This window comes from Xenopus laevis, chromosome 1S, assembly GCF_017654675.1.
Source record: "Xenopus laevis strain J_2021 chromosome 1S, Xenopus_laevis_v10.1, whole genome shotgun sequence".
NCBI classification, from domain to species: Eukaryota; Metazoa; Chordata; class Amphibia; order Anura; family Pipidae; genus Xenopus; species Xenopus laevis.
This window is the reverse complement of record NC_054372.1, coordinates 101,081,296-101,092,037: the sequence shown is the minus strand read 5'-3', so window position 1 is coordinate 101,092,037 and position 10,742 is coordinate 101,081,296. Positions and strand designations below refer to the sequence as shown.

General features: G+C 38.0%; 1 protein-coding gene across 1 annotated transcript in view; it reads left to right on the top strand.

Moving 5' to 3' along the window:
- The first annotated feature begins 1,046 nt into the window (after positions 1 to 1,046).
- The window catches only part of LOC108703720 (polycomb group RING finger protein 3), a 49,734-nt gene continuing 40,038 nt past the window's right edge, over positions 1,047 to 10,742 (top strand). Inside the window, exon 1 of the mRNA XM_018239918.2 lies at positions 1,047 to 1,324. The gene's annotated coding sequence lies outside the window, so the exon portion shown is untranslated. The remainder of the gene's footprint in view (positions 1,325 to 10,742) is intronic.

The window sequence follows — 10,742 nt, the reverse complement described above, 5'->3', positions numbered from 1 at the left end:
CCCTGCTCCTAAAAGGAATTAAATATATATATATATATATATATATATATATATATATATATATATATATATATATATATATATATTTATTGTTTCCCTGCTGTCTGAAATACCAGTAGCAAGTGCTTCTGCTTTTCTCTCATCTATCTTTACATTTTAAATGTGTTACATGTCTATACATATGGGTATTCAATCTGGACCCCAGTAAATAGCATTTCTTGGGCATATGGGTGGAGCCTGTCTTCCCAAATAATCTCACCTTTAGTTGTGTTATGTATCGTTCAACACATTCTCATGATTTCTACTCTCTACTTGAACACCCGCCAACAGACTTGGTCTGGTCTTTAATACATTTGTTTTCTTCAAACCTGGCATTAAATAAGCACCTGTATACAACCACAGTATAGTAAAACAGATATTTTTTGGCTGATTACTATGTCTCCCCCTGAAAGATTTTTGGACACTACTTCTACTTATACACACACCATCCCTTCAAGTCACCCTCTGACTTCAGACACCCCAATTATGAGTCCATCGGCCCCCTTGGCAGTGTGGGCTCTGCCAACAAGTAGAAACCTCATTTATACACAGTGACAGCAAGTTACTCAGCACTTTACGTGAATTTCTTTTCTAGCAAACAGGTGGTTACAATAATTTAACAAATAATGTTTATAGAACCATAATGGGATCAAAGGCTCACAAGAGCTTACAATCTAAAGCTTGGGCCCCAAAGGAACAAAGAAAATCCCCACGTAGTAGAAGTATATAGTAGTGTAAATAAAAGTAGTGGTACAGCTGACACCTTTTCTGAAATATCAGCCTTCCTATATACAGTATGTTGTCTTTATGTTTCCTCATTAATAACATTGGTGTGCTTGTCATTTCCACTGGCCTGGTGACAACCCTGTGTAGCAGACAGAGAGAATGTCTCTTCCTAAAGCACCACTGCTGCCTCTCTCTTCTCACAACAACAGAGCAATGTTTGTTAGTATTATAGGGCAGTAATACCTGCCTGCCAACTTGAATAGCAGCGGGGAAAAGCTCACACCTCTGTTTCTCCTCACTGCATTAGTGAAGTACAACCTGCAGCTCTCCCCTCCTCCCAGCCCTTCTGTCCTCCCCCTCCTGCCTGGCGCAGGCACACCTCTCCTGCTCGGCTCTCCTAGTTGCACACACACAGCTAGGCTTCCCCTCCTGCCTTGTGTGCCTGTGCTCAGCCCGGTGGGTAACCCCTCCAGCAAACAGCAGCGGCTTCATCTCCAGAGACGCACAACCTACAGCAATTACAGCAGCAGCGACGGCAACACCATAAGCGTTGCAGCAGGTCAGTGGCTTTTTATCCCTCAGCAAAGTGCAAGAGTGTGATGTAGGGAGAACTGGGAGAAGATCCACTGGCTGCCGGGGGGGTTATAAGCTTTCTACAGGAACGTGTCTCCCCCCCCCCATATTCTTTTAAAGGCATTTTAACGCGAGGGAATTGCCATCTCTCACATTACATTACAGCCCACTTGGTTTCCTTTACTGTGTAGTCATGCCGTCTAATTCCATGTACACCCCCTCGTCCTCCTTCCCTCTGCCTGTCTGCTTGAGAGAGAGACCCCCTGGCCTCCAGGTTTTTTCTCTGCCCCTTCCACACCCCCCATTCAGCTCTGTTGCTCTTCTTGCCTTTTATGTGTGTTTAACCACCTCCCAATGTCTCAGCTTTAGAAATAAACTGTCCCATTTACTCTTTCACCTCAGTGACATTCATATAATCTATATTTTTAGTTAACCCAATGTATGGCACATGCTGTCAGCTTCCTTCTGCAGATTCATATGGCCCCAGTAAAACACTCATATGTCCTTTTTTGACTTCATTTTTTTCAAACAATTTTTTTTTACCCACATTAGAATAATTACATAAATCTGTATTTCTAGCCATGTGGAGAACTTGCCTTTCCTTCAGTGTGTAGGTTCTCACTCATTTACCTGCTTTACATTCTGGGCAAAATTCATTGCTACTTTCTACCCTGTGTGAGGCCTCGGGTAATTTCCCCTCTGTTTCAGTGCCATTTTCTGTATTTCCTTTAAACATCCCCTCGACCACTTTCCTGCCTTGTATTCCCTTTCCCTTGTACCATTCAAACTCGCTTGTGCCATTTTCCAAGTTACTCTCTTCTTTTTGCCTTAGAACCAATGTCACTTACCATTTCTCTTGTTCCTGTGCCATTTCACCTTTTCCATCACCTAATTTCTGTTCCATTGCTCTCCTCCTTGTACCTATTTCCAGGTGGTCTATTTTCCTCACCCCTCAACAGCTTCCTGTTTGCTTTTCCACTCAAAGAGTCACATTTTCTTTTCATATTTTCTTTAATTCCCTCAAGTGCTTTTTTCATTTTCTGGGCCATTTTTCCCCTTGCACCTATATTATCTCCCCCTTTTGACATACTTCTGGACTTCTTTCTTACAACCATGTGCCAGGTCTTTGCCAGCTTTCTTCCTCCCCACGGCCAATTTCAAGGCCACTTTCTGCTTATACGCTGACTGATTTCACAAGTATTTTTGTCTTTGCCAGTTTCCAACTTTCTCTCCCACTGTGTCAGTTCCCAGACCTTTCTTCTGAGCAAGCCCTCAGAAAACTTTTTGTCTCTCACCAACCATTCCATTTGTTGGTTCACAGACGGTTTTTCTTGATCCTTTCTGTTCCAGTCCCTAGGTTGTTTCTGCACACTCCCCCACGTCCCAGGCCACTTGCACACTCTCCTCCATTACCCAGGCCACTCTTGCTCTCCCCCAGCTCCAGGGCCACTCGCTTACTCTCCCGTCTTACCATGGTGCCATTTCCTAGGCCTCTGCTACCCTCTTTACTGAGCCACTTCTCTGACCGCTTTTTCTCTGTCCTCCCGAGTCACTTTTCTGGCCCCCAAGTGACCTACTTTCTTAGGTGCTTTTCCTCTGTGACACTTGAAACACTTTTTCCCCTATCCCCGAGTTACTTTTGGAGCCACTTTCTCTCAGTCCACTTATAATATTATATAATGTACTGTTGCTCTGCACTGGTAAACCTGTGTGTTTGCTTCAAAAATACTTCTGTAGTTCATATAAACAAGCTGCTGTGTAGCCATGGGGTCAGCCATTCAAGCTGGAAAAAAAATGAGAAAAGGCACAGGTTACTTAGCCGATGACAGATAAAACACTATTGTACTGAACAGGGCTTATCTGTTATGTGCTATGTAACCTGTGCCTTTTCTCCCTTTTCAGCTTAGGATGGCTGCCCCCATGGCTACACAAGAACTTGTTTACAGTATATAAACTATAGCAGTGTTTCTGAAGCAAACACACTGCTTTTACTATTGCATGCTAACAGTATATTATATGTTAAGTTACTTTAAAACACTACATTTTTTGGTGTTACTGTACCAATGTATTTTGCCTGTTGATTAAAAGAAGTTAAGTACACAATATACAAGACATTTTATCACTGCCAAAGCTCAAAAATATAAACCACATCCTTTGGTAATTATAAAAAAAATCAAAAAAAAAAAAATCAAACTACATAAACCAAAAACAATTGGAGCCTGGCATATAGCTATAAAATAGCTGTTAAATACAATCCAAATTAACTAAAGTATTGTTCTGAGAAACAGAATTGCTTCTGCCTTATTATCCTTCATTGATGCTATTAAAACTGATTTAATAGTGTTCAGTGCTTGTATTTAAAGTTTTTAGGAATCAGAGCTGGTACATTTTTGGCAAATCTTGACTACTGAAACCCAAAATTGCTTTTGACACTGACTCCACAGCTCTGCTTTTTTGGGCTACTGTCTCTGCTGTGTCAGATCTAAGGGAGTTCTCTCTCTCACTGGATAGCTATGTGATGTCTACTTGCTCAGGGTGCTTTCTGCCACTCCTCTGTGGCAGCTTTCTGACTTATTCCTTCCTCTCCCATGTGGCAATTCTCCGTCCCTTTTTACCTCTCTGCTCTGTTACTTCTGAGTTCTTTTTTCTCTCACCTGTTTCATTTCCCAAACTGCCTTCTCCACCCTATTTATTTCAGTGTTTCTTCTATTTGCCTGCTTATTGCAACCTCTGCTTCTGTCTAGATATGTCCTCTGTAGTTCATGTGACTGTTGTTGCCTATCAATACTTCTTCCCCTCACTGTCCATTTAATTTCTGTCCTAATGTGGAGATTTGTAGCAGCTAAATATAGTTGGCTTCAAACAGGTTTGATTTTTACCAATGTGGCAAGCAAAGCAAAGTCGTCAGAAAATATGTAGGCCAAATGGTGGGCAATATGTTCAAAAATGCCTGACCAAATCTGAGCATGTATGGCCACCTATATGCTACTTTATACCTCATTATAATTTCTGTCCCATCTATAGTCTAGTTTCCACCCTGTCTTTGACCCCAGCATTCCTCGCCTTTGAAAAAAATCTTCTCAATTCAATTTTTTTGGAAGTTGATTTTTTTTTTACAATGTTTTTGAAAGGAAATCATGCCTCATTCATGGTTGAAGAATATTATTCTTAAAAATTATGGCATACAGGGAGGCATTCAGACTGTTTTTACAAGGTTGCAAAGGCACACTAAATTAACCCTGCCATCTTCATTTGAGTCATATTGGGGTGCACTCTCTTAATTTCTTCACTTCTCTAACAATGAAGAAAACTCTCAAAGTTATAGAGATAGAGATATATCCCACAGTTAAAAAGAAAATATACACCCTTTTTTGATTTGAGCTCATTTAGTTTAGGGGCTGGCAATATTTATTTATTATTTATATTTAAAAGAACAGTAACACAAAAAAATGAAAGTGTTTTAAAGTAATGACAATATAATGTACTGTTGCACTGCACTGGTACAAACAATGTGTTTGCTTCAGAAACTCTACTATAGAGTTACTGTATATAAACAAGCTGCTGTGCATCCTTTCAAAGCTAAAAATGGAGAAAAGACACAGGTAACACAGTTTATAACAGATAAGTGCTGCAGCGCATACAATGGGATTCGCTTCAGATTTCCGACGTCACCCGAAGTTTCTTTAAAACTTCTTTAAAACTTAACTTAAAACTTAAGTTATGAAGATCCAAATTACAGAATAAACCACATGGCATAAATTAATCATTGAGTTCAAAACATTTACATAGGAGGAGTACCTCAAATGACTTTCAGCCACCTTGGCTTGTACATGAGTAAAATTTCTATCTTAATACATTTTCCAGAACATAAAGTTCATCATTAAGAATTCTTGCCTGTGTTGCAGGATGTCTAATTTCTTTCTTTTCTGTGTATGGTATTTGTTATTTTTAACATGTGACCTAACATGTATAGTTTGTTTGGTTTGTAGTGTGCACTATGAATTGTAGGATCCCAGGGGGTGGCCCTTATTTCTTAAAATGGCAATTTTCTATTTAGGATTACCCAATGGCACTACTAAAAAAGTAAATTATTATGAAAATAGTTTCTTTCCATGGAACAGGGTTTTATAAATGAGCTGTTTTATGCAATGCATTTTTGTAGAGACCTACTTTGTTTGGTTGGCTTCATTTAAGGTTGTTAAAAGGGATAATGTGACCATTAAATTAGACATCCCTAGGACCCAATTTCCCATGGGTTGACAACTCTTTATTTATTGTGGTACAGACCTCCAGTTTAGCAACGTTGTGCCTTTTATTACAATACATAAACTGGAATACAGGTATGGGATCTGTCATCCAGAAAGCTCAGAATTACGGAAAGGCCTTCGGCAACAGTCCCCATTTTATCCAAATAATCCAAATTTTTAAAAATGATTTCCTTTTTCTCTGTAATAATAAAACAGTACTTTGTACTTGATCCAAACTAAGATACAATTTATCCTTATTGGAAGCAAAATCAACCTATTGGGATTATTTAATGTTTTCGTGATTTTCTAGTAAAATTAAGGTACGAAGATCCAAATTACAGAAAGATCTGTCATCCAGAAACCGCAGGTCCCCGAGCATTCTGAATAACAGGTCCATTACTGTTTGTACAGTTTAATCTGACAGCCTATTTTCTTTGTGCTACGGTGTATATTGGTATTTTGGTATTTGTTATAATTAATGATTATGCAGTGGTTGTGTCTGATATTCAAACTTTCCCTTATGATTTGTTTTAATAAAAATGATATATAATTCAGTTTTTAGTTTGGTAATATGTGCTTTTATGGCATGTAGCAGAATGTCATGCCACAGGGGAATTGGATGTGAGCTAAACTATATTTCCTTTAGGAATTAGCTTGTGTGGCTAAAGCGATGCTGACATTTTTATGAGGAATAAACTACATTAAAATTTAGATCTTTGCAATCAAGGAGATTTGCTGTATTATTTTTTAATAACCCCTATTCCAAACTACACTCTGCTGAATGGTATAATTGGTGGTAGGACACATAAGCGGAGGCATCAAGCAATTGAAATTTACCAACAAATGATATAAAAACTCAGACGCTGTATAATTGGCATTGTAGGTATTACTTTGGTTAATGTTTTAAATTAAATAATGAAACCAACCTAAGGAATGTTTAAATAATAAAAGGCATTACATTTGTCCCATGTGCATTAACTATAGGGGCAGATTTACTAAAGGGCAAAGTGACTAACGCTGGCAACGATTCGCCAGCGTTACCGTTTTTAGGCACTCGCCGATTTACTAACAGACACAAGTGTAACTTTGCTAGAGAAAGACGCTAACGCTCATTCGCACTCTATTGGCAGGCGAATTTTCGCTCTGGCGAGTGGACGTTACCAGATTTTACTAAACGTTTTTTTTCCAGACTTGCCTTCGCCAGCTCAGAACAGGCGAAGTACAATGGAGTACATAGATAATCCTCATTCTTCTGTTACTTACATCATATTTTTTTAGTGGAAAGAGTTTCTAAGTCCAAAAACTCTGGCATCTTTTCTTTTTTTCAGAGTGATAGCCTGCAAAAGTCCTTAAAATTTTTATTTGGTAACCTGGTTCCCCCATACATTTTCTAACACATGGAACATTAACTATACAGTGGGCTCATGTGTAGGGCACAACTCTATTGTCTTTATTAAGGTTTCCTGGACTTGTGTAATGTAATGTATTTGCTGCAACATATACGACCATTCAACTTTAAATTTCTCGCCGTATGCAAATTAGCCTGAGCGAAGACCTCTAGCAAAGTTGTGATAGGATTTGCTCGCATTGCCTAGAGAAAACTCACCATCGTTCGGCACCCTGGACGCAACTTTGCATTTTAGTAAATTAGCGCTGTCTGAGCGAATTTTTGTCTGGTGAAGTGTTGCGATGGCTGTGAAGCCGTCGCTGGCGAATTTTCGCCACTTAGTAAATTAACCCCATAGTAACAAATAAGCAGCTAGTGGGTACTGGCCCTGTATTTAAAAAGAAATATCTTATTGGCTACCATGGTTTACTGCATTTGGGCAAACTTTTTTTACAAATAGGGGCAAGGCAAGCCCAAAACCAGCATGAAAAAGAACTATAGTTAGTTATAAAATTTGAATAATCCAGCATTCTGTCCTAAATAGCACTGGGTTACTCAAACAATAGTAAATCTTTTAGCTGAAATGTAATAACCTGTTAAATGCATAATTTATGGCTTTTGTTTTCATAATATTGGTAATAATGTTTAATAAAGTAGTGTCACTTCCTAGAAATAAAGGCATACAGTCCTTTAACAATGCTTCACCTTATATACTTTATATGTTTAGTTACTACACAGCAACACATAAGTGAACTGATCACGTTTTTTAAACTCCCATAACTTTGGAATTCGAATAAACCGAAATTTATTGAAAAAATTTGACGTTTTTTTCTGCGGGTGAATAGGCCGTATTCTTCCAAATTCAAATTGTACGAATCGAAGTAACCGTATTTGATCAAATTCGATTTGAAGTTCGATTTTTCCAAGTCCACCAATTGATTCCAAATAGGAGGTCCCCCATAGGCTAAAACAGCAATTCGGCAGGTTTTGCGAATGGTCGAAGTAGAATTTTTTAAAGAGACAGTACACGATAAACTTCGATATTTGAATTTTACATTTTTTCCCTAGTCGAAGTACACAAAAATAGCTTGAAATTCGTTTTTTTTTACTTCAAATTTTCGCTTCGACCCTTGATAAATCTGCCCCTGGGTGTTATTCAGCCATATACAGAACTACTGGATTTGTGCGTGTTGGGGACAATGTTGCAACCAATATGGTCCCTTGGAATTGTGTCCCTTGGATTTTGATACATTCATAGTTCCTAACCGTTTAAATTTAAAACCAGATGATTGAAGGGAGAAGGCATCACACTGAAAAAAATGAGAATGAGATGACATTGGGATCTATCAGCCAGATACGGCAGAGAAGTTGTCTACAACAAGTTAGACTATATATCTGAGGACTTAACAGGTCCCAGGTGACTCTACCACCTATAAAAAGTTATACATCAGGCCCACAATTAGACTCAACAAATCGATCATAAATACAAACACCTTTTGATTCCTGTACATTTCAAATCCCCACATTGCTATCTACTGCCACCTTATGAAAATATCGAAATTAATTTCTCTTGGTGGGAATATGGTTAGCCTTAATCAGAAATATTTTGTGCTTGTTCAAACATAGAAGAGGCCAGACATTTTGTGGGGGCTCTAAATATCAATAATTTACTTATGCCTGTCCACAGATACCTGGTTAGTGTCAATTACTTAGACTTTACTGTCTTAGGTATGGGACCTGTTATCCAGAATGCTGAGGACCTGGGGGATCTTCTGGATAAGGGATCTTTCTGTACTTTGAATAACATTTCAATATTAAATAAACCCAATATGATTATTTTGTCTCCAGTAAGGAATATTTATGTATTAGTTGGGATCAAGTACAAGGTATTGTCTACCCAACTTAAAGGGGTGGTTTACCTTTGCGTTAACTTTTTATATGTTATAGAATGACCAAGTCTAAGCAACTTTTCAGTTGGACTTCATTATTTATTTTGTATAGTTTTTAAATTATTTGGTTTCTGCTTCTTCCAGCTTTAAAATGGGGTAACAGTGTGATGTTATTGTGAGTTTTCATTACTCATATTACTATTCAGACCATCCCTAATTGCATTCCAGTCTGTTATTCAGATGAATACATGGTTGCTATGGTAATTTGGTCCATAGCAACCAGATTGCTGGAATTGCAAATCTGCTGAATAAAAAAACACAAATAATAAAAAATAACAACAAATTGCAAATTGTCTCAGAATATCAGAATGTCTGGATCTGTTAGCTGGAACCTGTTATCCAGAAAGATCTGCATTACAGCAAGGCCATCCCCCATAGTCAGCATTATAATCAAGTAATTCAAATTTTTAAAAATGATTTCCTGTTTCTCTGTACAGATATGGCATCCATTATCAATAAACCCATTATCCAGGAAGCTCCAAATTATGCAAAGGCTATCTCCCATAGACTCCATTTTATCCAAATAATCCAAATTTTTTAAAATGATTTTTTTTTTTTCTGTAATAATAAAACAGTACCTTGTACTTTGTCCAAATTAAGATATAATTAATCCTTATTGGAAGCAAAACCAGCCTATTGTAATCATTTAATATTTACATGATTTTCTAGTAGACTTAAGATGTGAAGATCCAAATTAAGGACAGATCCATTATTTGGAAAACCCCAGGTCCTGAGCATTCTAGTCCAGGTTCCATGTCTGTAATTATAAAACATTACCTTGTTCTTAATCTAAACTAAGTTGCATGAATCCATATTGGTGGCAAAACAATCCTATTGGGTTTATTTAGGGGCCGATTTATCAAAGGTCGAATTTCGAGGTGAAATATACTTCGAAATTCGACCATTGAATGGCTATACTTCGAATATCTAAGTCGAAGTTTATTTTGACCGTTTTGCGGTCGAAGTAAAATCGTTCGATCGAACTATTAAATCGTTTGATTTCAGCGATCGATCAAACAATTTAACTTTGACTAAAAAAAACTTAGAAAAATGCATTAGAAGGTCCCCATAGGCTAACACTTCGGCAGGTTTAATTTGGCAAAAGATTGAAGTCGAAGTTTTTTTAAAGAGACAGTACTTTGATTATCGAATATTCGAATATTCAAACTATTTTACTTCAAATCGAATTCAAAGTAAATTCGAAGTCGTAGTATCCTATTCGATGGTCGAAGTATCCAAAAAATTACTTTGAATTTCGAATTTTTTTACTTCGAAAATTCCCTCTTATTCACTTCGACCCTTGATAAATCTGCCCCTTAATGTTGAAATGGTTTTTATCACAGACTTAAGGTAGAGACCTGCAGTGGGCCAGGTACCTGTAATTCAGTCAGGTCTGAGATGAGTCGTTTCTGATTAACTAACTGGTCGCGTGGGTACCATGCTGGATGCCCAGCTAAACTTATCTTGTCTTATCTTATCTCATCCTTTCTTGTTTTATCAATCCCACAATCCCCGACATTCAAAGAATTTTTTCTCCTGAACCTGGTTGATCCATCTCCAGAGTCCATCGCTTTCAAGCCATGGTGACACCACTCACCAGTTTTGTGGGTCATTGGGTCGGGTAGTGGCAGGTACGTGTTTGGTTTCAGGTCAGGGGTTTTTGGATAAGGAACGGGTCTGCCTGACTGGAACCACCCAGGACTCTAACTTAAAGGGCACCTGTTGGCCAAAATATTGGTCAAAATTGGTCAAAACCAATTTCCCTCTCCTCTTTTGTGTTAGTCTCCTACCCTGTGGGTAAAGAGAAGAAGGAGACCAATG